The sequence below is a fragment of the Procambarus clarkii genome, unplaced genomic scaffold (genome assembly GCF_040958095.1).
Source record: "Procambarus clarkii isolate CNS0578487 unplaced genomic scaffold, FALCON_Pclarkii_2.0 HiC_scaffold_109, whole genome shotgun sequence".
Classification (NCBI taxonomy): Eukaryota; Metazoa; Arthropoda; class Malacostraca; order Decapoda; family Cambaridae; genus Procambarus; species Procambarus clarkii.
In genome coordinates this window covers 641,400-668,657 of record NW_027189142.1, presented here as the reverse complement: position 1 = coordinate 668,657, position 27,258 = coordinate 641,400, and the positions used below count along the sequence as shown (strand labels likewise).

Sequence of the window (27,258 nt, the reverse complement as noted above, 5' to 3'; positions counted from 1 at the left end):
GGTGAGGGGGAGAGAGAGAGAGAGAGAGATCTTTCCCAACTCTTCCTTTTTACATGAGTGAGCTACCCGTTTTATTCATTTTATCCTTCTCAGAGCTGTTTTGATAGTATCCAAATGATGGTAAATGAAAAGGGAGGACACGAATATCTACCCAGAATTCAGGACTGGCAATCGATATGCATGTTTGAGTGCGAATCTTTTCTCTCTCAACTTAGGTATACGTTTATGTCGTACCTAAAAGCGAGAACCACACTATTGGGACAAGTATGCAAGGCCCAATTTTCCTAACAAGCACAGTTAATTTTGTTATTTTCGAACATTTCTTTCCAAATTGGTTTATCCAATTAACAGTATTATATTAAGATCATGAATTGCTGGGTTAGGTTAGGTTAGGTTAGGTTAGGTTAGGTTAGCTTAGGTTAGGTTAGGTTAGGTTAGGTTAGGTTAGCTTAGCTTAGCTTGGGTTAGCTTAGGTTAGGTTAGGTTAGCTTAGCTTGGGTTAGCATAGGTTAGGTTAGGTTTGATTACATTTCTATGTTAGATTTAACTCAAATTCAAAACAATTGCAGTCATTCGGCTTGTTAGTCAACTTGCCTCTAATAGGGGCAATTTGTCTAACAAGACTATTTAGTTTTGTGTGCATATATATATATATATATATATATATATATATATATAATATATATATATATATATATATATATATATTATAGCTTCAAGACTCCGAACCAATATAGAAGCATCAAGAGGAAGTGCTTGTGTTATGGGCCAATAGGCCTTCTGCAGTTACTTCCATTCTTATGTTTTTATTCCCATTGGTTCGTGTTTTATCTTGTGTAAATGTCAATCACCTCACCAAAAACTTTGGTACCATATCACCTCACCCATGTATGTGTGTATATATATATATATATATATATATATATATATATATATATATATATATATATATATATATATATATATATATATATATATATATATATAATATACAGAGTAAATCTACCCCAAAAGTAATGATTTATTTGTCTACAAAACTAAACTCTTTTTGGAATCATATGAGGCCCCTCCACTGAGGGGGGAGGCCTGGATGTTTATTGTCATGTGTATTCATGCTGCTTGCATGTCGTCGTTTATTTTGCCTTTGTTGTTTTCTTGACAGCTTTCTTTGCCTTGGGTGGTTTGGGAGATTTTGAAGCTCTCTTTATTTTGGGCTTTTTGTTCCCAACAACAAGCTGCTGCTGCTGCTGCTTCTTTTTCAAGGCTGTAGGTGGTTTGTTGCTTGTGGCGGCTTTCTTGGGAGTTACCACGGCCTTCTTTGCTGCTGTAGATGGTTTCTTGGTTGTGGTGGCTTTCTTGGGAGTTAGAACGGCCCTCTTCTCTGCTACGGCCAGCTTGAATGATCCACTAGCTCCACTTCCCTTGGTCTGAACAAGAATGCCGTCAGCCACTGCTTTCTTGAGAAATCTTCGGATGTAAATGGCGATCTTGGCAGCCTCGACTTTGTTGTTGGCAACAACGTACTTCTTGATTGCTTGTAGAGACGAGCCCTTACGGTCTTTGAGTGCTGCGACCGCGGCTAGAACCATTTGACTAGTTTTCGGGTGAGCAACCTGGACGCGAGGTTTCCTGGTGGTGGCCACCACAGCAGCAGCAGCCGCAGCCTTCTTGGTAGGCTTTGCTTCTACCATGATGATGATGAGATAACCAAGGTGATGAGAGACGCTCAGACAGTCACGGGGGAATGATGCTGCCGCCGCTTGAGCCGAACCTATTTATGTGCCGGCACGGTACAGAAGCTGCAACCTGGCAACTCGTCCACCAATCACGACGGTTGGTTTTACGGCTCCGAAACCTGGATCCCATATCTTCTCTAAAATAGAAGCATTTGTTCATGTTCTTTGTAAAAGTATCATAAAGCAGGACAGATGAGACAAATATCATAAAAACTGAAGAGCAGATGAGCACACACATGTATGTATTACAAAAGAAAATCCACAAATTCATTAGAAATTGGCAGGGTAGGCTGAGGAAGTAGGTAGATGTAAAATGTCTGTAAATGGCGAAAGAACATAAACCCAAGACTGAATAAACGATGTTAAATATCCATGCCAAGGAGACAAAAATATGTTAGGATACAATTACCATTAAGACACCACAAGAAGGTCCGTATCCTGCCGTGATGACTAAAAAGAGTTGGTTATTAGCCACAATGTGTAGGCAGTCTCATGCCAACGGCCATACCACGTTGAGAACACCGCTTCTCGTCCGATCAGCGAAGTTAAGCAACGTTGGGTTTGGTTAGTACTTGGATGGGTGACCGCCTGGGAACACCAAATGCTGTTGGCAATAATGTTTTTTGTTTTGTTTTGTTTTGTTTCGTTTGTTTTTGTTTGAATGGCTGGCTGGCTGGCTGGCTCCACGGGAAATTCACGGAGTTGTGTGGAATAAGGCCTGGTAAAATGAATTAATATGTATGTCATGTTTAAAACAAACTCGCTTAATATAGTGTGTGAGGCTTTATACAAAAACAAACAACCAAAACAAAACATGTTGTATATATATATATATATATATATATATATATATATATATATATATATATATATATATATATATATATATATATATATATATAGCTTAATCCGGGTTTGAACTCGCAACTCCAAGAATACGCATCACTTATATACACTTTACCACTGGACCACTGCAGGACACTTGATGCTGAGGTATCAATTTAATGACGTAAATGCCATTTCCACAAATAAATGATAATTTAAAAGTATTTGTATGTACAAATCTTTTCTGTTTAAAAGGCTACAATATCAGTTACTGATATAATTTGTGTTAATGTTTCTATACCCACAGGAAGGCATGTTTTTGCTTATATGTAAGGGGTACGGAGAAGGAATCCACAGACCATCATTCCCCTTCCCCCCCCCCCCCTCCCACCTACTACCACCACCACCACCACCACCACCACTACTCACCACCAATCACCACCAATCACCACCACCACCAATCACCACCAATCACCACCACCACACCTAACCGAAAACCCCCTAACACATCAACCCTCCCCCAATCAACAGGCGAAATAATAACCCTCAAATGCCTGCCTGCCTGCCTGCCAGCCAGCCAATACTAACGGTCTTCTCAGAAAGAAAATCTCTTTGTATCTGTATTACTTGATGAAATGTATGATTCTAATAATGAAAATAAATTGTTATGTCGGTTGTATGAGCATAATGACCAATATGCACGTGATATGAATGAATTAAATAGTGTAGTTTTAAGTAATTAGGTTGTAGACACATTAAGCGGATATGATATTTGACGCGTCCAGAACTGGTGATTTTTGGTTTAGTTTTAAATGCACCACCACCACCACCACCACCATTGCTTCCCCAGAGCCTAATTAAGGACCGGTAAAAGGAGTCAATATGTATGTCATCTATAAAACCAAAGAATGAATAAAAACACACACACACACACCTACATAATAGTACTAGGAAGATTGTATGGCATAAAAAAAAAAAAAAAGTACTCCCATTGGGTCGTTTGAACTCGCGACTTCCAAAACACCAGCCACACACCTTACCACCCAGCCACCATAGAGTTGGTATAATTGTGCAACTTTAGTTATAAAACTAAAGTTCTTATTGTCTCAAATCTTATTGTCTGTTCTATGAAAAGGCATGATGTAAATTATGTATTTTTTGAATGATTGAATTGTAGGCACATTAAGCGGATTCGATATTTGATATATCCAGAAAAGGTGATTTCTGTTCAGTTTTAAAATGCATCACCGTTAACGCTAAAGGACTGGTAAAACGACTCGATGTTTGTCATTTTTAAAATAAACACTAAAACTAGGCCCTTAACATATATAATGTTTGAATATAAATTGAATGCATATAAATACAAAGTGGGAGTGGCTGGCTGGCTGGCTGCCTGCCTGCCTGGCTGGCTGGCTGGCTGGCTGGCTGGTTGGCTGACTGGCTGGCTGCCTGGCTGCCTGCCTGCCTGCCTGCCTGCCTGCCTGCCTGCCTGCCTGGCTGGCTGGCTGGCTGGCTGGCTGGCTGGCTGGCTGGCTGGCTGGCTGGCTGGCTGCCCGCCCGCCCGCCCGCCCGCCCGCCCGCCCGCCTGCTTGCCTTGCCTTGCCTTGCCTTGCCTTGCCTTGCCTTGGCTGTCCTGTCCTGTTATTGCCTTGCCTTGCCTTGCCTTGCCTTGCCTTGCCCTGCCCTGCCTTGGCTGCAGCTGGCTGGCTGGCCGTAAATCAACTCTTAACAACACCACACCACACCACACCACACCATCACTCATCACCCATCACCCACCACCGGCCCCAGTCTCCCAGCCTCTCTTATATACCCGAGCAGGCCCTTTAAATTATTTGAATTGTTGCACTTCGGCCAATGGCACGATCGCTGCTGCTCAAACATATTCTGGTTCACAAGTATTATAATATATTATATTATATTATATTATATATATATATATATATATATATATATATATATATATATATATATATATATATATATATATATATATATATATATATATATATATATTTATTCATGAAACACATTAAAACCTTGATCATTTATTCATTCGTTACGTCTAGTGAAGAATTGCTTTTGTTCATTTGTATGATTAAAAATTGATAGAATATGAATTCCTCGCTTAAAGTAAAATATAAAATATATATTGGATTTATATGATTGGTTAATATTCCAAGTGATGCTGAATATCCCCTATAATTTTGTTTTGTTTGTTTGTTTGTTATGTACACATTCCAAATGAAATCAATATAAATGTTATTATTAATGTTTGAAAGTTGATTGTCTACTTGAATCTCTCTATTAAAGTGTGTGTGGCTCCGGATGGAGCCTGGTTATGGTATTTGTCGTGGTGGGTGGCAGAAGTGCTTACTTCTTCTCTGTCTTCTTTGGCAAAAGAACTGCCTGAATGTTTGGAGGAACACCTCCCTGTGCAATGGTTACGCCAGACAGAAGTTTGTTGAGTTCTTCGTCGTTGCGGATGGCCAACTGCAAGTGACGTGGGATGATACGGGTCTTCTTGTTGTCACGTGCGGCGTTACCGGCGAGCTCCAGAACTTCGGCAGCGAGGTATTCCATGACGGCTGCCAGGTAGACAGGAGCGCCAGCACCGACGCGTTCGGCGTAGTTGCCCTTACGCAGCAGACGGTGAATTCTGCCCACGGGGAACTGAAGTCCGGCCCTGCTGGAGCGAGACTTTGACTTGCCCTTCACTTTGCCTCCCTTGCCGCGTCCTGACATTGCTGCTGCTGTTGTGGGTTTGTGGTGGTTTTATGCCGCCCCGCAGATCGAGCTTCGTGTTATATACCCCGCTCAGGATCAAGGGAGCCCGCCACTGACCAATCAGCGCGCTCCGCCACGCGACCCGCTCTGAGCTGAGTCGCGAGCGGGATATAAAAGGAAAGCTCGCCTCGCGCAAAAGTTCATTATTGTATCGCAACGCCAGCCAGCACGAGCATCATCATGCCACCCAAGGCATCTGGAAAGGCTGCCAAGAAGGCCGGAAAGGCCCAGAAGGCCATTGCCAAGGGCGATAAGAAAAAGAAGCGCAGGAGGAAGGAGAGCTACAGCATCTACATCTACAAAGTGCTGAAGCAGGTCCACCCCGACACTGGTATCTCTTCCAAAGCCATGTCGATCATGAACTCGTTCGTGAACGACATCTTCGAGCGCATCGCCGCCGAGGCTTCTCGCCTGGCCCACTACAACAAGCGTTCCACCATTACCAGTCGGGAGATCCAGACGGCTGTAAGGCTCCTGTTGCCCGGAGAACTGGCCAAGCACGCCGTCTCTGAGGGCACTAAGGCCGTCACCAAGTACACCTCCTCCAAGTAAACGGCTTACTTACTGCCCTGTGGTGGTGGCTTGGCCTCAAACCAACAAACTCGGCTCCATTGGAGCCACACTTTAATTTCTAAAGAGATTGTGAGTGTTAGACACCAATACTATTATAACAAAAACGTCTGTCACTGAAAGCAAATAGCTATAAAATGAGAATATTTATGAAACTGTCTGTGTGTGTTTCTCTCTCTCAGTGTCTGTCTGTCTGTCTGTCTGTCTGTCTGTCTGTCTGCCTGCCTGTCTGTCTGTCTGTCTGTCTGTCTGTCTGTCTGTCTGTCTGTCTGTCTGTCTGTCTTGTCTGTCTTGTCTGTCTGTCTGTGTGTGTCTCTCTCTCTCTCTCTCTCTCTCTCTCTCTCTCTCTCTCTCTCTCTCTCTCTCTCTCTCTCTCTCTCTCTCTCTCTCTCTCTCTCTCTCTCTCTCTCTCTCTCTCTCTCTCTCTCTCTCTCTCTCTCTCTCAACACATATAAGCACTCGGTATCTTTTTTCTAGAGATTAGAGATTCATTGTTATGTTCCACATTAGGATTACTATGCAGGCCACCCTCTTAGGTTTGAAAATGTCAAGAAAACGGTTAATTTAAAATGTCATCTCCTAACTTAACAGATTAAGCCAGAGGACCGAAAACAGAATAAAACAGGACTGGACAGTATATGTCACTTATACAAGCTGCTTTTATTTCTAGTACAGTATGACAATTTTTATTTTGGGGGGGGGGGGTGATCCTTGACAGTGCATAAGAGTGAAAAGCGACGGCGTTTTGTTTGTAAGAGAACAGGTTGTACTACAAATGACTTGATTTATTGATATCACATGTATGTATGACACCTAAATTATGCTAGGAATGTCTGAAATCTCCTTAGAAGGATATTTTGGCCCTGAGAAGGGCCGAGTTTGGTGTATACTAGGGTGGTCGATTTAGCTTATGCACGCTCTCCACGGATACGGCGAGCAAGCTGAATGTCCTTTGGCATGATGGTGACACGCTTGGCGTGGATGGCACAGAGGTTAGTGTCCTCGAAGAGACCGACCAGGTAAGCCTCGGATGCCTCCTGTAAAGCCATGACGGCAGACGACTGGAAGCGAAGATCGGTCTTGAAGTCCTGGGCAATCTCGCGCACCAGACGCTGGAAGGGAAGTTTCCTGATGAGCAACTCGGTGCTCTTCTGGTAACGACGGATCTCACGCAGGGCGACCGTTCCGGGCCTGTAACGGTGAGGCTTCTTCACACCCCCTGTGGCAGGAGCAGACTTGCGTGCTGCCTTGGTGGCCAGCTGCTTACGAGGAGCCTTGCCTCCCGTGGACTTGCGAGCAGTCTGCTTGGTGCGAGCCATGGTGAACAACTGTGGTTTGTGATGGCCGGCGCCGAAAAATTTTTGCTTATATACGCCGTCTCGAGGCGCTTGCTCGAGCGCCATTGGCTGCTCGACTCGCCTACGTCACCCCGTTGCCCCTCCCCTCCTTCCTCTGGCTGCAGCCAACAGGCGGCTCACCTCAATCACTATTATCGCTGATTTTGCTCTATTTTTTGGATTTGTGCAAAAGTCATTTCACAGGGACGTGAAACAGACGAGTAGGCAACTGCAGTTTTGAAAGCGTTGTGAGAAAGCCGTGTCTACTCGACCACAAGCGTAAAGTAAGGGCAGGCAGGAGTTGCAATGCTACTAGTACGTCCGCTTGATGGGATATAGTCGGGAAATCGTGCGGGCATTCGTCAATTCGATTCACACAACTTCAACACCATGACTGGACGCGGCAAGGGAGGCAAGGGACTCGGAAAAAGTGGCGCCAAGCGTCATCGTAAGGTGCTACGTGACAACATCCAGGGCATCACCAAGCCCGCTATTCGTCGCTTAGCTCGTCGTGGCGGCGTGAAGCGTATTTCGGGTCTCATCTACGAAGAGACCCGTGGCGTCCTGAAGGTGTTCCTCGAGAACGTCATCCATGATGCTGTAACCTACACGGAACACGCCAAGAGGAAGACCGTCACTGCCATGGACGTGGTGTACGCTCTGAAGCGCCAGGGTCGTACCCTCTACGGATTCGGCGGATAAGAGCTTGGCTAATCCATCGATTCCACCCACCACCACCTCAAAACGGGACCTAATTAGGTCCCTATACTTTTTTACTGAAGGGCTTAATAGACGATAACATAAATTGTTTTGATATCAGCTAGCACATTGGGTCTTATGAAATCTATTTTTTATCCTCGCATGCTTAAAGGGACTCTGATTGGGGAGGGAGGGGGGGGGGAAGGTTTGTTACGTTATATACTAGCAGAGCAGGATCATTGGTGGGGGGGGGGGGTGAGGGGGAGAGAGAGAGAGAGAGAGATCTTTCCCAACTCTTCCTTTTTACATGAGTGAGCTACCCGTTTTATTCATTTTATCCTTCTCAGAGCTGTTTTGATAGTATCCAATTGATGGTAAATGAAAAGGGAGGACACGAATATCTACCCAGAATTCAGGACTGGCAATCGATATGCATGTTTGAGTGCGAATCTTTTTCTCTCTCAACTTAGGTATACGTTTATGTCGTACCTAAAAGCGAGAACCACACTATTGGGACAAGTATGCAAGGCCCAATTTTCCTAACAAGCACAGTTAATTTTGTTATTTTCGAACATTTCTTTCCAAATTGGTTTATCCAATTAACAGTATTATATTAAGATCATGAATTGCTGGGTTAGGTTAGGTTAGGTTAGGTTAGGTTAGGTTAGCTTAGCTTAGGTTAGGTTAGGTTAGGTTAGGTTAGGTTAGCTTAGCTTAGCTTGGGTTAGCTTAGGTTAGGTTAGGTTAGCTTAGCTTGGGTTAGCATAGGTTAGGTTAGGTTTGATTACATTTCTATGTTAGATTTAACTCAAATTCAAAACAATTGCAGTCATTCGGCTTGTTAGTCAACTTGCCTCTAATAGGGGCAATTTGTCTAACAAGACTATTTAGTTTTGTGTGCATATATATATATATATATATATATATATATATATATATATATATATATATATATATATATATATATATATATATATATATATATTATAGCTTCAAGACTCCGAACCAATATAGAAGCATCAAGAGGAAGTGCTTGTGTTATGGGCCAATAGGCCTTCTGCAGTTACTTCCATTCTTATGTTTTTATTCCCATTGGTTCGTGTTTTATCTTGTGTAAATGTCAATCACCTCACCAAAAACTTTGGTACCATATCACCTCACCCATGTATGTGTGTATATATATATATATATATATATATATATATATATATATATATATATATATATATATATATATATATATATATATATATATATATATATATATATATATATATATATATATATATATATATATATAATATACAGAGTAAATCTACCCCAAAAGTAATGATTTATTTGTCTACAAAACTAAACTCTTTTTGGAATCATATGAGGCCCCTCCACTGAGGGGGGAGGCCTGGATGTTTATTGTCATGTGTATTCATGCTGCTTGCATGTCGTCGTTTATTTTGCCTTTGTTGTTTTCTTGACAGCTTTCTTTGCCTTGGGTGGTTTGGGAGATTTTGAAGCTCTCTTTATTTTGGGCTTTTTGTTCCCAACAACAAGCTGCTGCTGCTGCTGCTTCTTTTTCAAGGCTGTAGGTGGTTTGTTGCTTGTGGCGGCTTTCTTGGGAGTTACCACGGCCTTCTTTGCTGCTGTAGATGGTTTCTTGGTTGTGGTGGCTTTCTTGGGAGTTAGAACGGCCCTCTTCTCTGCTACGGCCAGCTTGAATGATCCACTAGCTCCACTTCCCTTGGTCTGAACAAGAATGCCGTCAGCCACTGCTTTCTTGAGAAATCTTCGGATGTAAATGGCGATCTTGGCAGCCTCGACTTTGTTGTTGGCAACAACGTACTTCTTGATTGCTTGTAGAGACGAGCCCTTACGGTCTTTGAGTGCTGCGACCGCGGCTAGAACCATTTGACTAGTTTTCGGGTGAGCAACCTGGACGCGAGGTTTCCTGGTGGTGGCCACCACAGCAGCAGCAGCCGCAGCCTTCTTGGTAGGCTTTGCTTCTACCATGATGATGATGAGATAACCAAGGTGATGAGAGACGCTCAGACAGTCACGGGGGAATGATGCTGCCGCCGCTTGAGCCGAACCTATTTATGTGCCGGCACGGTACAGAAGCTGCAACCTGGCAACTCGTCCACCAATCACGACGGTTGGTTTTACGGCTCCGAAACCTGGATCCCATATCTTCTCTAAAATAGAAGCATTTGTTCATGTTCTTTGTAAAAGTATCATAAAGCAGGACAGATGAGACAAATATCATAAAAACTGAAGAGCAGATGAGCACACACATGTATGTATTACAAAAGAAAATCCACAAATTCATTAGAAATTGGCAGGGTAGGCTGAGGAAGTAGGTAGATGTAAAATGTCTGTAAATGGCGAAAGAACATAAACCCAAGACTGAATAAACGATGTTAAATATCCATGCCAAGGAGACAAAAATATGTTAGGATACAATTACCATTAAGACACCACAAGAAGGTCCGTATCCTGCCGTGATGACTAAAAAGAGTTGGTTATTAGCCACAATGTGTAGGCAGTCTCATGCCAACGGCCATACCACGTTGAGAACACCGCTTCTCGTCCGATCAGCGAAGTTAAGCAACGTTGGGTTTGGTTAGTACTTGGATGGGTGACCGCCTGGGAACACCAAATGCTGTTGGCAATAATGTTTTTTGTTTTGTTTTGTTTTGTTTCGTTTGTTTTTGTTTGAATGGCTGGCTGGCTGGCTGGCTCCACGGGAAATTCACGGAGTTGTGTGGAATAAGGCCTGGTAAAATGAATTAATATGTATGTCATGTTTAAAACAAACTCGCTTAATATAGTGTGTGAGGCTTTATACAAAAACAAACAACCAAAACAAAACATGTTGTATATATATATATATATATATATATATATATATATATATATATATATATATATATATATAGCTTAATCCGGGTTTGAACTCGCAACTCCAAGAATACGCATCACTTATATACACTTTACCACTGGACCACTGCAGGACACTTGATGCTGAGGTATCAATTTAATGACGTAAATGCCATTTCCACAAATAAATGATAATTTAAAAGTATTTGTATGTACAAATCTTTTCTGTTTAAAAGGCTACAATATCAGTTACTGATATAATTTGTGTTAATGTTTCTATACCCACAGGAAGGCATGTTTTTGCTTATATGTAAGGGGTACGGAGAAGGAATCCACAGACCATCATTCCCCTTCCCCCCCCCCCTCCCACCTACTACCACCACCACCACCACCACCACCACTACTCACCACCAATCACCACCAATCACCACCACCACCAATCACCACCAATCACCACCACCACACCTAACCGAAAACCCCCTAACACATCAACCCTCCCCCCAATCAACAGGCGAAATAATAACCCTCAAATGCCTGCCTGCCTGCCTGCCAGCCAGCCAATACTAACGGTCTTCTCAGAAAGAAAATCTCTTTGTATCTGTATTACTTGATGAAATGTATGATTCTAATAATGAAAATAAATTGTTATGTCGGTTGTATGAGCATAATGACCAATATGCACGTGATATGAATGAATTAAATAGTGTAGTTTTAAGTAATTAGGTTGTAGACACATTAAGCGGATATGATATTTGACGCGTCCAGAACTGGTGATTTTTGGTTTAGTTTTAAATGCACCACCACCACCACCACCACCATTGCTTCCCCAGAGCCTAATTAAGGACCGGTAAAAGGAGTCAATATGTATGTCATCTATAAAACCAAAGAATGAATAAAAACACACACACACACACCTACATAATAGTACTAGGAAGATTGTATGGCATAAAAAAAAAAAAAAAAGTACTCCCATTGGGTCGTTTGAACTCGCGACTTCCAAAACACCAGCCACACACCTTACCACCCAGCCACCATAGAGTTGGTATAATTGTGCAACTTTAGTTATAAAACTAAAGTTCTTATTGTCTCAAATCTTATTGTCTGTTCTATGAAAAGGCATGATGTAAATTATGTATTTTTTGAATGATTGAATTGTAGGCACATTAAGCGGATTCGATATTTGATATATCCAGAAAAGGTGATTTCTGTTCAGTTTTAAAATGCATCACCGTTAACGCTAAAGGACTGGTAAAACGACTCGATGTTTGTCATTTTTAAAATAAACACTAAAACTAGGCCCTTAACATATATAATGTTTGAATATAAATTGAATGCATATAAATACAAAGTGGGAGTGGCTGGCTGCCTGCCTGCCTGGCTGGCTGGCTGGCTGGCTGGCTGGTTGGCTGACTGGCTGGCTGCCTGGCTGCCTGCCTGCCTGCCTGCCTGCCTGCCTGCCTGCCTGCCTGGCTGGCTGGCTGGCTGGCTGGCTGGCTGGCTGGCTGGCTGGCTGGCTGCCCGCCCGCCCGCCCGCCCGCCCGCCCGCCCGCCTGCTTGCCTTGCCTTGCCTTGCCTTGCCTTGCCTTGCCTTGGCTGTCCTGTCCTGTTATTGCCTTGCCTTGCCTTGCCTTGCCTTGCCTTGCCCTGCCCTGCCTTGGCTGCAGCTGGCTGGCTGGCCGTAAATCAACTCTTAACAACACCACACCACACCACACCATCACTCATCACCCATCACCCACCACCGGCCCCAGAATCAGAATAATACAGGAGAAGATGCCCATAGGGGCGAGCTTGGAAGTGGGGACAGAAGAAGATAAGGGGGGGTGAGAGGAAGAAGATTTGTAAGAGAAAAAGTGCCAGGGCTAAACCCAGCTGCGTGTCGTTAGGTTGCGGCTTTCGAGGCAGGGACTCAGTCGGGTGTTTTCAGTGACAACATCGGGACATCACAAACTCACAACATCACAGTGATTGGCTCAAGAGCGTCAGGGCTGAACTTTTTTACGGATTGTTTGTGCTGGTTGTTGAGAGCTGAATATGTAATGATAGTGGATGCTGGGTGTTGAGAGCTAAAGTTTAACGAAATACAGAGTTAGGAAGAGGATCATGGATGGTAGAGAAGAGGTCATGATTGTTTCGTGGTAGTCTGAGAGTGTGTAGGAGAAAATCAATATGTTGTTCATGATGAGTGAGTAGTCTATCGATTTGTTTGTCTGATAGAGTTTTCCAGTAGGTATTTAGGGCAGGAATGTTAGTACTTTCATGGAGACTTTGACTGGTATTTAACTCTTGCCATCGGGTGTTGAGTACCCATCTTAGTGCTCTGTTCTGTATTCTTTGAAGTTTTATTTTGTTAGTGCGTGCAGATAGAGAAAGAGCTAGTGGAGCGTATGTTAGGAGAGGTCTAATAAGTGCTTTGTAAAGGTGCATTTTTGTGTCAGGTTTTGCAAATCTAAGTCTGTATAGTTTCTTCATGGCTTGAAGAGCTATTGCATGTTTCTGTGTTATGTGTGTGTGAAAGAGTAGTTGTCGATCAAATGTGAGTCCCAGGACTGTGGAGGAGGGAGATACAGAGATATAAGTAGGATTTTGAGTGTATGAATAGAGTTTGAGAGGAATTGGGCGAATAGTTCTTTTACAGAAAAAGTAGGTGATTTTAGATTTGCTGGAGTTGGTTTTTATACGCCATTTGTACTCCCACTCAGTGACAACATCAAGTTCTGTTTGTGCTCTGTTTGTTAGTGTATCAATGGTGTTGCTGGTGACAAGGTGAGAGACATCATCAGCATAACATATGGTTAATGAAGTGTGATGAACAGGGTCAGGAATGTCGTTTATGTATAGGATGTAGAGTGTTGGGGCAAGAACAGAGCCTTGGGGAACACCGGCGTGTAAGTTGAAGTAGTCAGAGTGTTGTTGGAGGAACTTAATTCTCATTGTCCTATTGTCTAAGTAGTTCGAAAGAAGTTTGGTGGTGATAAGAGGAAGATTAAAGTTGTTGCATAGTTTGAATTTTAAGCCGTCATGCCAAACAGTGTCAAAGGCCTTCTCAACGTCCTTAGTGATGAGTGCAGTCTTAAGTCTTTGGTGCTGATTGATACTGAGGTAGTTAGTCATGATGTTTAAGGCGTCGTGAGTGGACCGGTGAGGCCGAAATCCAAACTGTTTGTTAGTGAGTAAGTCATTGTGTTCAAGGTGGGTTCTAAGTCTCTGGTTGATCAGCCTTTCAAAGACTTTGCCAAGTGTCTCTAGAAGGCTGATGGGTCTATAGTTCTTTGGGTCAGTGTGGGGTTTCCCAGGTTTTGGAATAAGAACGGCTGTGGCAGACTTAAAGTTGAGTGGAAAGTATCCAGAGGCAAGGGAGGCGTTGAATAGGTTAGTGATAGCAGTAATGATAGAAGCAGGGAGTTGTCTAAGAAGGATATGTCCAATGCCAGACGCACCAGGGGCTCTACGACGAGTGCCCATGAGAGCTGTCTTGACATCAGCTAGAGTTAGGGGAGTCTGTAGTTCAGTGATTGAATTGAGATTTTCAAGGTGAATGAGGTCGTCTGGTGTAGTTGCTTGTCTATTTTGGTGTATCCAGTCTTCGACTATTTCAATGTTGGGGCGTGCAAATGGTTCAGGAGGATGAGGGTGAAAGATTTGTTCCCAGTGGTGTTTAAAAATGTTGAGAACTGCTTCAGGATCAGTGATTTTGTTGTTATTATGTAGAAGGTATTTAAACGGTGTGTGAGTTGATCCTTGTAATCGTTTGATTCGTTTCCAGAATTCTTGAGGTGTCAGTTTTCTGTATTGTTCTGCTTGTTCTATAAGGTGTTTCCAATGTTTTGTGTGATCTTCATCTAGGCTGTTAAGGATATGGTTTTTTAATGCTGTTAGGTCCCATAGTATTTGTCCATGACGATGTATGTTTTGTAAGAATCTAGTGTGATAGCAAGCTAAGAGGCGTTTGGAGCGAATGGAGGGGGTGAAAGTGAAATGTGGTTTGTGTGCTGTTTTAGGAATGGAGATGTTTGCTGCATGAATGATGGTGTCTTGTATGTTGCGTGCTTGTGTGTCGATGTCAGTGTGATGTTTGTCATTGTATTCATCCGGCCCCAGTCTCCCAGCCTCTCTTATATACCCGAGCAGGCCCTTTAAATTATTTGAATTGTTGCACTTCGGCCAATGGCACGATCGCTGCTGCTCAAACATATTCTGGTTCACAAGTATTATAATATATTATATTATATTATATTATATATATATATATATATATATATATATATATATATATATATATATATATATATATATATATATATATTTATTCATGAAACACATTAAAACCTTGATCATTTATTCATTCGTTACGTCTAGTGAAGAATTGCTTTTGTTCATTTGTATGATTAAAAATTGATAGAATATGAATTCCTCGCTTAAAGTAAAATATAAAATATATATTGGATTTATATGATTGGTTAATATTCCAAGTGATGCTGAATATCCCCTATAATTTTGTTTTGTTTGTTTGTTTGTTATGTACACATTCCAAATGAAATCAATATAAATGTTATTATTAATGTTTGAAAGTTGATTGTCTACTTGAATCTCTCTATTAAAGTGTGTGTGGCTCCGGATGGAGCCTGGTTATGGTATTTGTCGTGGTGGGTGGCAGAAGTGCTTACTTCTTCTCTGTCTTCTTTGGCAAAAGAACTGCCTGAATGTTTGGAAGAACACCTCCCTGTGCAATGGTTACGCCAGACAGAAGTTTGTTGAGTTCTTCGTCGTTGCGGATGGCCAACTGCAAGTGACGTGGGATGATACGGGTCTTCTTGTTGTCACGTGCGGCGTTACCGGCGAGCTCCAGAACTTCGGCAGCGAGGTATTCCATGACGGCTGCCAGGTAGACAGGAGCGCCAGCACCGACGCGTTCGGCGTAGTTGCCCTTACGCAGCAGACGGTGAATTCTGCCCACGGGGAACTGAAGTCCGGCCCTGCTGGAGCGAGACTTTGACTTGCCCTTCACTTTGCCTCCCTTGCCGCGTCCTGACATTGCTGCTGCTGTTGTGGGTTTGTGGTGGTTTTATGCCGCCCCGCAGATCGAGCTTCGTGTTATATACCCCGCTCAGGATCAAGGGAGCCCGCCACTGACCAATCAGCGCGCTCCGCCACGCGACCCGCTCTGAGCTGAGTCGCGAGCGGGATATAAAAGGAAAGCTCGCCTCGCGCAAAAGTTCATTATTGTATCGCAACGCCAGCCAGCACGAGCATCATCATGCCACCCAAGGCATCTGGAAAGGCTGCCAAGAAGGCCGGAAAGGCCCAGAAGGCCATTGCCAAGGGCGATAAGAAAAAGAAGCGCAGGAGGAAGGAGAGCTACAGCATCTACATCTACAAAGTGCTGAAGCAGGTCCACCCCGACACTGGTATCTCTTCCAAAGCCATGTCGATCATGAACTCGTTCGTGAACGACATCTTCGAGCGCATCGCCGCCGAGGCTTCTCGCCTGGCCCACTACAACAAGCGTTCCACCATTACCAGTCGGGAGATCCAGACGGCTGTAAGGCTCCTGTTGCCCGGAGAACTGGCCAAGCACGCCGTCTCTGAGGGCACTAAGGCCGTCACCAAGTACACCTCCTCCAAGTAAACGGCTTACTTACTGCCCTGTGGTGGTGGCTTGGCCTCAAACCAACAAACTCGGCTCCATTGGAGCCACACTTTAATTTCTAAAGAGATTGTGAGTGTTAGACACCAATACTATTATAACAAAAACCTCTGTCACTGAAAGCAAATAGCTATAAAATGAGAATATTTATGAAACTGTCTGTGTGTGTTTCTCTCTCTCAGTGTCTGTCTGTCTGTCTGTCTGTCTGTCTGTCTGTCTGCCTGCCTGCCTGTCTGTCTGTCTGTCTGTCTGTCTGTCTGTCTGTCTGTCTGTCTGTCTGTCTGTCTGTCTTGTCTGTCTTGTCTGTCTGTCTGTGTGTGTCTCTCTCTCTCTCTCTCTCTCTCTCTCTCTCTCTCTCTCTCTCTCTCTCTCTCTCTCTCTCTCTCTCTCTCTCTCTCTCTCTCTCTCTCTCTCTCTCTCTCTCTCAACACATATAAGCACTCGGTATCTTTTTTCTAGAGATTAGAGATTCATTGTTATGTTCCACATTAGGATTACTATGCAGGCCACCCTCTTAGGTTTGAAAATGTCAAGAAAACGGTTAATTTAAAATGTCATCTCCTAACTTAACAGATTAAGCCAGAGGACCGAAAACAGAATAAAACAGGACTGGACAGTATATGTCACTTATACAAGCTGCTTTTATTTCTAGTACAGTATGACAATTTTTATTTTGGGGGGGGGGGTGATCCTTGACAGTGCATAAGAGTGAAAAGCGACGGCGTTTTGTTTGTAAGAGAACAGGTTGTACTACAAATGACTTGATTTATTGATATCACATGTATGTATGACACCTAAATTATGCTAGGAATGTCTGAAATCTCCTTAGAAGGATATTTTGGCCCTGAGAAGGGCCGAGTTTGGTGTATACTAGGGTGGTCGATTTAGCTTATGCACGCTCTCCACGGATACGGCGAGCAAGCTGAATGTCCTTTGGCATGATGGTGACACGCTTGGCGTGGATGGCACAGAGGTTAGTGTCCTCGAAGAGACCGACCAGGTAAGCCTCGGATGCCTCCTGTAAAGCCATGACGGCAGACGACTGGAAGCGAAGATCGGTCTTGAAGTCCTGGGCAATCTCGCGCACCAGACGCTGGAAGGGAAGTTTCCTGATGAGCAACTCGGTGCTCTTCTGGTAACGACGGATCTCACGCAGGGCGACCGTTCCGGGCCTGTAACGGTGAGGCTTCTTCACACCCCCTGTGGCAGGAGCAGACTTGCGTGCTGCCTTGGTGGCCAGCTGCTTACGAGGAGCCTTGCCTCCCGTGGACTTGCGAGCAGTCTGCTTGGTGCGAGCCATGGTGAACAACTGTGGTTTGTGATGGCCGGATTAACGGATTAAAAAGTCCATAGAGCTGGCAAGCAGGGGATGGAAGAACGGGGCGAGGTTGCAGAAATCTTGAGCAAGGATCTGGAGATGAGGTGAAGAGGGGAGATGAAAGATCGGTGGCCCAACCACCGTGGATTTGAGCTTGATCAGATGAAAGTAGAATTGAGTGGGGTGTCATTTGCAATACACACAGAGGCCGGGAACGCAAGCAGCTGGCAGCGGAGGTTTGATGTCAGATGATGTTAAGTCAGTTCGTTAGGAGTCTTCTTTCTTGTTGATTTCACCAAACTTTGATCGTTGTTCTTTTTTTTGGGCTTGTCGGTCTTGGTGGTCACGGTTCGTGTTGATGCTTGAAGGTGATCTTTCCTTGGGGGTGATGGTGTACCGACAGATACGTCCTCATCCGATTCATCAGATGAGTGAGGAGCAGGGGTGTTGACACGCTGGGGTAGATTTCTTGAAGGTTGGGTTCTTGAGGGTTGATGTCTTGAAGGTAGAGTTCTCGGAGGGTGTGTAACAGCGGTAGGTACTGCAGCAGAAGGTGCTGCATAGTCGGTACCCTCTATAGGGTCACACCAAGGGTCGATAGCAGCGAAATTCGCCACTAAGACGGGTGAAGGGACAGCAGCAGCTGGAGAAGCGTGTGGAGCAGGAGCTGACAGTATGTCAGAAAGCGTGGCTGCGTTCACAGTGATGTCATGGTTGGTAACGGGAACTGATGCAGAAGTGGGGGTCACATGAGGCAGAGTCTTGTGAGCTGTAGGTACCCGAACAGGATCTGAGGGCTGCATTGCAGTGGCGGAATCGTCGTCGTCGGATGTAGAGTCAGCATCCTCCTCTACAGGGTCAGTTGTTGGAGATGAACGCGGAGCGTTGAAAACTTCCTCAGGAACAATGAAGGTAGGGAGACCGTTCGCCTTGTACAGAATTTTCAGAAGCCTCACGAATTCTCGGGGGTTATTGCCAGCAGTAATTCTGGCTGTTGATATCAGAGCTTTTACTGTGCTCTGCCCAATTAGCTTTGTCTTTGGTTGGGCCGGTGGCGATGGCTGGCTCGACGAATCGCTGGTTGGCGTTTGGGAGCTGGCTCCCCATTGGCTGGTAGTAGCAGTGGGACGTCCTCCCGGGAGCTCCGGGAAGATGGCGGCTTGGGCGTTGAAACCTGAAGTAGAGGTGGTCGCTGATTGGCTTGTTGCTTCAGAGGTACTGGCTCCGGTTGAAGATGTGGATTTCTCCATGTTTTTAATAGCGTTTTGTCTGTGAGGACAATGTATGGAGATTGCTGGATGATCGCCTTTGCACAGCAAGCAGCATAGTGTTTCAGACTTGCAGATGGAGTAATGGTGGTCAGCTGAGCAGAGGCTACACTTCTGAATCCGCTGGGTACATTTGCTGGTGGAGTGGGTGTACTCGTAGCATCGGAGGCACTGGTTGACGATGTGAAAACGTTCCATCTTCACACGGAAAGGCGGAATGTGAATTCCAAAGCTGTAAACTCCATTTCTGGTAGCCATAGTAGCCGAAGCTACCGTCTCGAAGGTCAGCTTCAGGGAGCGACTTGAATTGAAGAATTGAGCTTGGTGAAGCCGTAGGTCCGGGTTTGATGCCTTGAAGTCGTGCATGAACGCACTATCATCAGCGTCATCTTGTTCCACGATCCATTGACTGAGATCGTGAATAACGACAGAGTGTTCAGCCAGGTACTGGCGTGGGAAGTTGAGACGAAGGTGTTGGTTGGAGAAGTTAGCGCTGTAAGACAGAAGTTTGTCGACTTCCTCCTCACTATAAAAGAAGAAAAGGATGTCCGTGCCTTCCTGCTTGATGTCGTTGGGTGTTACTCCTGCAACGTCTTTAAAGAGCTTCAGGAGAGATGTCTTGGAGAATGGATGTTCGTTGAGGGGCGTACCCCTGATCTTGAAGCGTTTGTGACGCATAATGAGCTTCCTGGAGGCCGATGGATCTCTCTCAAAGACTACACGTCACTGAAGATGGCCTCCCGTCTCTACCCGGCATAAAATACCAAGTTAGGAGTGGGGTCTGACCATCTAGAGAGACGCAAGTCTGCTGCCAATTGTTTATCCACCCTGCAGTACTGGGTGCGAGAGAGAAGAGCTGGAGCAACGCGAGCACGTCCGACCGCGACGGTTGCTAGTTGCTCGTCGTGATCGTGATCGTGATGGCCGGCGCCGAAAAATTTTTGCTTATATACGCCGTCTCGAGGCGCTTGCTCGAGCGCCATTGGCTGCTCGACTCGCCTACGTCACCCCGTTGCCCCTCCCCTCCTTCCTCTGGCTGCAGCCAACAGGCGGCTCACCTCAATCACTATTATCGCTGATTTTGCTCTATTTTTTGGATTTGTGCAAAAGTCATTTCACAGGGACGTGAAACAGACGAGTAGGCAACTGCAGTTTTGAAAGCGTTGTGAGAAAGCCGTGTCTACTCGACCACAAGCGTAAAGTAAGGGCAGGCAGGAGTTGCAATGCTACTAGTACGTCCGCTTGATGGGATATAGTCGGGAAATCGTGCGGGCATTCGTCAATTCGATTCACACAACTTCAACACCATGACTGGACGCGGCAAGGGAGGCAAGGGACTCGGAAAGGGTGGCGCCAAGCGTCATCGTAAGGTGCTACGTGACAACATCCAGGGCATCACCAAGCCCGCTATTCGTCGCTTAGCTCGTCGTGGCGGCGTGAAGCGTATTTCGGGTCTCATCTACGAAGAGACCCGTGGCGTCCTGAAGGTGTTCCTCGAGAACGTCATCCGTGATGCTGTAACCTACACGGAACACGCCAAGAGGAAGACCGTCACTGCCATGGACGTGGTGTACGCTCTGAAGCGCCAGGGTCGTACCCTCTACGGATTCGGCGGATAAGAGCTTGGCTAATCCATCGATTCCACCCACCACCACCTCAAAACGGGACCTAATTAGGTCCCTATACTTTTTTACTGAAGGGCTTAATAGACGATAACATAAATTGTTTTGATATCAGCTAGCACATTGGGTCTTATGAAATCTATTTTTTATCCTCGCATGCTTAAAGGGACTCTGATTGGGGAGGGAGGGGGGGGGGGAAGGTTTGTTACGTTATATACTAGCAGAGCAGGATCATTGGTGGGGGGGGGGGGGGTGAGGGGGAGAGAGAGAGAGAGAGAGATCTTTCCCAACTCTTCCTTTTTACATGAGTGAGCTACCCGTTTTATTCATTTTATCCTTCTCAGAGCTGTTTTGATAGTATCCAAATGATGGTAAATGAAAAGGGAGGACACGAATATCTACCCAGAATTCAGGACTGGCAATCGATATGCATGTTTGAGTGCGAATCTTTTTCTCTCTCAACTTAGGTATACGTTTATGTCGTACCTAAAAGCGAGAACCACACTATTGGGACAAGTATGCAAGGCCCAATTTTCCTAACAAGCACAGTTAATTTTGTTATTTTCGAACATTTCTTTCCAAATTGGTTTATCCAATTAACAGTATTATATTAAGATCATGAATTGCTGGGTTAGGTTAGGTTAGGTTAGGTTAGGTTAGGTTAGCTTAGCTTAGGTTAGGTTAGGTTAGGTTAGGTTAGCTTAGCTTAGCTTGGGTTAGCTTAGGTTAGGTTAGGTTAGCTTAGCTTGGGTTAGCATAGGTTAGGTTAGGTTTGATTACATTTCTATGTTAGATTTAACTCAAATTCAAAACAATTGCAGTCATTCGGCTTGTTAGTCAACTTGCCTCTAATAGGGGCAATTTGTCTAACAAGACTATTTAGTTTTGTGTGCATATATATATATATATATATATATATATATATATATATATATATATATATATATATATATATATATATATATATATATATATATATATATATATATATATATATATATATATATATATATATTATAGCTTCAAGACTCCGAACCAATATAGAAGCATCAAGAGGAAGTGCTTGTGTTATGGGCCAATAGGCCTTCTGCAGTTACTTCCATTCTTATGTTTTTATTCCCATTGGTTCGTGTTTTATCTTGTGTAAATGTCAATCACCTCACCAAAAACTTTGGTACCATATCACCTCACCCATGTATGTGTGTATATATATATATATATATATATATATATATATATATATATATATATATATATATATATATATATATATATATATATATATATATATATATATATATATATATATATATATATATATATATATATATATATATATATATATATATATAATATACAGAGTAAATCTACCCCAAAAGTAATGATTTATTTGTCTACAAAACTAAACTCTTTTTGGAATCATATGAGGCCCCTCCACTGAGGGGGGAGGCCTGGATGTTTATTGTCATGTGTATTCATGCTGCTTGCATGTCGTCGTTTATTTTGCCTTTGTTGTTTTCTTGACAGCTTTCTTTGCCTTGGGTGGTTTGGGAGATTTTGAAGCTCTCTTTATTTTGGGCTTTTTGTTCCCAACAACAAGCTGCTGCTGCTGCTGCTTCTTTTTCAAGGCTGTAGGTGGTTTGTTGCTTGTGGCGGCTTTCTTGGGAGTTACCACGGCCTTCTTTGCTGCTGTAGATGGTTTCTTGGTTGTGGTGGCTTTCTTGGGAGTTAGAACGGCCCTCTTCTCTGCTACGGCCAGCTTGAATGATCCACTAGCTCCACTTCCCTTGGTCTGAACAAGAATGCCGTCAGCCACTGCTTTCTTGAGAAATCTTCGGATGTAAATGGCGATCTTGGCAGCCTCGACTTTGTTGTTGGCAACAACGTACTTCTTGATTGCTTGTAGAGACGAGCCCTTACGGTCTTTGAGTGCTGCGACCGCGGCTAGAACCATTTGACTAGTTTTCGGGTGAGCAACCTGGACGCGAGGTTTCCTGGTGGTGGCCACCACAGCAGCAGCAGCCGCAGCCTTCTTGGTAGGCTTTGCTTCTACCATGATGATGATGAGATAACCAAGGTGATGAGAGACGCTCAGACAGTCACGGGGGAATGATGCTGCCGCCGCTTGAGCCGAACCTATTTATGTGCCGGCACGGTACAGAAGCTGCAACCTGGCAACTCGTCCACCAATCACGACGGTTGGTTTTACGGCTCCGAAACCTGGATCCCATATCTTCTCTAAAATAGAAGCATTTGTTCATGTTCTTTGTAAAAGTATCATAAAGCAGGACAGATGAGACAAATATCATAAAAACTGAAGAGCAGATGAGCACACACATGTATGTATTACAAAAGAAAATCCACAAATTCATTAGAAATTGGCAGGGTAGGCTGAGGAAGTAGGTAGATGTAAAATGTCTGTAAATGGCGAAAGAACATAAACCCAAGACTGAATAAACGATGTTAAATATCCATGCCAAGGAGACAAAAATATGTTAGGATACAATTACCATTAAGACACCACAAGAAGGTCCGTATCCTGCCGTGATGACTAAAAAGAGTTGGTTATTAGCCACAATGTGTAGGCAGTCTCATGCCAACGGCCATACCACGTTGAGAACACCGCTTCTCGTCCGATCAGCGAAGTTAAGCAACGTTGGGTTTGGTTAGTACTTGGATGGGTGACCGCCTGGGAACACCAAATGCTGTTGGCAATAATGTTTTTTGTTTTGTTTTGTTTTGTTTCGTTTGTTTTTGTTTGAATGGCTGGCTGGCTGGCTGGCTCCACGGGAAATTCACGGAGTTGTGTGGAATAAGGCCTGGTAAAATGAATTAATATGTATGTCATGTTTAAAACAAACTCGCTTAATATAGTGTGTGAGGCTTTATACAAAAACAAACAACCAAAACAAAACATGTTGTATATATATATATATATATATATATATATATATATATATATATATATATATATATATATATATAGCTTAATCCGGGTTTGAACTCGCAACTCCAAGAATACGCATCACTTATATACACTTTACCACTGGACCACTGCAGGACACTTGATGCTGAGGTATCAATTTAATGACGTAAATGCCATTTCCACAAATAAATGATAATTTAAAAGTATTTGTATGTACAAATCTTTTCTGTTTAAAAGGCTACAATATCAGTTACTGATATAATTTGTGTTAATGTTTCTATACCCACAGGAAGGCATGTTTTTGCTTATATGTAAGGGGTACGGAGAAGGAATCCACAGACCATCATTCCCCTTCCCCCCCCCCCCCTCCCACCTACTACCACCACCACCACCACCACCACCACTACTCACCACCAATCACCACCAATCACCACCACCACCAATCACCACCAATCACCACCACCACACCTAACCGAAAACCCCCTAACACATCAACCCTCCCCCCAATCAACAGGCGAAATAATAACCCTCAAATGCCTGCCTGCCTGCCTGCCAGCCAGCCAATACTAACGGTCTTCTCAGAAAGAAAATCTCTTTGTATCTGTATTACTTGATGAAATGTATGATTCTAATAATGAAAATAAATTGTTATGTCGGTTGTATGAGCATAATGACCAATATGCACGTGATATGAATGAATTAAATAGTGTAGTTTTAAGTAATTAGGTTGTAGACACATTAAGCGGATATGATATTTGACGCGTCCAGAACTGGTGATTTTTGGTTTAGTTTTAAATGCACCACCACCACCACCACCACCATTGCTTCCCCAGAGCCTAATTAAGGACCGGTAAAAGGAGTCAATATGTATGTCATCTATAAAACCAAAGAATGAATAAAAACACACACACACACACCTACATAATAGTACTAGGAAGATTGTATGGCATAAAAAAAAAAAAAAAGTACTCCCATTGGGTCGTTTGAACTCGCGACTTCCAAAATACCAGCCACACACCTTACCACCCAGCCACCATAGAGTTGGTATAATTGTGCAACTTTAGTTATAAAACTAAAGTTCTTATTGTCTCAAATCTTATTGTCTGTTCTATGAAAAGGCATGATGTAAATTATGTATTTTTTGAATGATTGAATTGTAGGCACATTAAGCGGATTCGATATTTGATATATCCAGAAAAGGTGATTTCTGTTCAGTTTTAAAATGCATCACCGTTAACGCTAAAGGACTGGTAAAACGACTCGATGTTTGTCATTTTTAAAATAAACACTAAAACTAGGCCCTTAACATATATAATGTTTGAATATAAATTGAATGCATATAAATACAAAGTGGGAGTGGCTGGCTGGCTGGCTGCCTGCCTGCCTGGCTGGCTGGCTGGCTGGCTGGCTGGTTGGCTGACTGGCTGGCTGCCTGGCTGCCTGCCTGCCTGCCTGCCTGCCTGCCTGCCTGCCTGCCTGGCTGGCTGGCTGGCTGGCTGGCTGGCTGGCTGGCTGGCTGGCTGGCTGCCCGCCCGCCCGCCCGCCCGCCCGCCCGCCCGCCCGCCTGCTTGCCTTGCCTTGCCTTGCCTTGCCTTGCCTTGCCTTGGCTGTCCTGTCCTGTTATTGCCTTGCCTTGCCTTGCCTTGCCTTGCCTTGCCCTGCCCTGCCTTGGCTGCAGCTGGCTGGCTGGCCGTAAATCAACTCTTAACAACACCACACCACACCACACCATCACTCATCACCCATCACCCACCACCGGCCCCAGTCTCCCAGCCTCTCTTATATACCCGAGCAGGCCCTTTAAATTATTTGAATTGTTGCACTTCGGCCAATGGCACGATCGCTGCTGCTCAAACATATTCTGGTTCACAAGTATTATAATATATTATATTATATTATATTATATATATATATATATATATATATATATATATATATATATATATATATATATATATATATATATATATATATTTATTCATGAAACACATTAAAACCTTGATCATTTATTCATTCGTTACGTCTAGTGAAGAATTGCTTTTGTTCATTTGTATGATTAAAAATTGATAGAATATGAATTCCTCGCTTAAAGTAAAATATAAAATATATATTGGATTTATATGATTGGTTAATATTCCAAGTGATGCTGAATATCCCCTATAATTTTGTTTTGTTTGTTTGTTTGTTATGTACACATTCCAAATGAAATCAATATAAATGTTATTATTAATGTTTGAAAGTTGATTGTCTACTTGAATCTCTCTATTAAAGTGTGTGTGGCTCCGGATGGAGCCTGGTTATGGTATTTGTCGTGGTGGGTGGCAGAAGTGCTTACTTCTTCTCTGTCTTCTTTGGCAAAAGAACTGCCTGAATGTTTGGAAGAACACCTCCCTGTGCAATGGTTACGCCAGACAGAAGTTTGTTGAGTTCTTCGTCGTTGCGGATGGCCAACTGCAAGTGACGTGGGATGATACGGGTCTTCTTGTTGTCACGTGCGGCGTTACCGGCGAGCTCCAGAACTTCGGCAGCGAGGTATTCCATGACGGCTGCCAGGTAGACAGGAGCGCCAGCACCGACGCGTTCGGCGTAGTTGCCCTTACGCAGCAGACGGTGAATTCTGCCCACGGGGAACTGAAGTCCGGCCCTGCTGGAGCGAGACTTTGACTTGCCCTTCACTTTGCCTCCCTTGCCGCGTCCTGACATTGCTGCTGCTGTTGTGGGTTTGTGGTGGTTTTATGCCGCCTTGCTTTGCTTTGATGTCCATAGGGAATGGAAAGGATGGGGGAGGTAGAGGGATGGGGAGATGAAATTCAGGAAGAGGATGCGGGTGTAGAGAGAGAGGAGGTTTGAAAGTTCGGTGGCCTGTCCACCATGGGTTGACATTTTTGTATGTGTTGTTTGTTTGCGTGTGTGTTATGTTGGGTTGTCAGTACATTGGCTGGGGGGGCTAGTGTTTGTGACCTTGTTGGTGTCCTAAAGCACTAGAGCCGATGGAGTTGGCTGAAGGAGGCTAATCTTAGAAACATCAGGGTAGTTACACTTCTGACGCCACGACAAATGGTTTTTTGGTTTTATATTTTTTTGTAGGTGTTTTATTTATATATATATATTTTTTTTTTTTTTTTTTTTTTTTTTTTTTTTTTTTTTTTTTTTATTTATTTATTATTATTTTTTTTTTTTTTTTTTTTTTTTTTTTATTATTTATATATTTTTTTTTTTTTTCTTTCTTTCTTTATTCTTCATTTGGTGTAGATTGGGTCCGGGATGGGCCACTCATCTGGATCGTCTGGCAGACCGCTTAGTATCTGAGGGCTTGGGAAGGCCTCATCATGGATATGTCTGATCACTTTTTGTTGGAGAGTGATTCTTCTGGTTCTGTGTGGTGGTTCGTGGATCTCGTAGTCGCTGGTGGTGTTTTCTGCTACGAAGGGATCTTCTGGGTCTGGGACATACATGTTCTTCATACGGTACAGCTGTCTTCTGGCCAGGTAGCTGAGCCTAATGTTCATTGGCTTCATGTTGAGCGTCTCATGGATCAGGTCGGTTCTCACCCTGTCACTCAGAGTCAGGCCCTCTGCAAAGCGAAGTGCTTTGTTTTGTACACGTTGAATCTTCAACATGTTGGATTTGTTGGTGAGGTTCAGGGGAACGT

At 43.6% G+C, this 27,258-nt stretch overlaps 3 non-coding genes across 3 annotated transcripts; all 3 read left to right on the top strand.

The window, feature by feature from the left end:
• Positions 1–2,230: 2,230 nt before the first annotated feature.
• On the top strand, positions 2,231–2,349 carry LOC138360413 (5S ribosomal RNA). Its single transcript, XR_011226361.1, has one exon. It is a non-coding gene; the product is annotated as a 5S ribosomal RNA (ribosomal RNA).
• An 8,148-nt stretch (positions 2,350–10,497) lies between these two features.
• On the top strand, positions 10,498–10,616 carry LOC138360412 (5S ribosomal RNA). Its single transcript, XR_011226360.1, has one exon. It is a non-coding gene; the product is annotated as a 5S ribosomal RNA (ribosomal RNA).
• A 12,659-nt stretch (positions 10,617–23,275) lies between these two features.
• On the top strand, positions 23,276–23,394 carry LOC138360411 (5S ribosomal RNA). Its single transcript, XR_011226359.1, has one exon. It is a non-coding gene; the product is annotated as a 5S ribosomal RNA (ribosomal RNA).
• Positions 23,395–27,258: the final 3,864 nt, after the last annotated feature.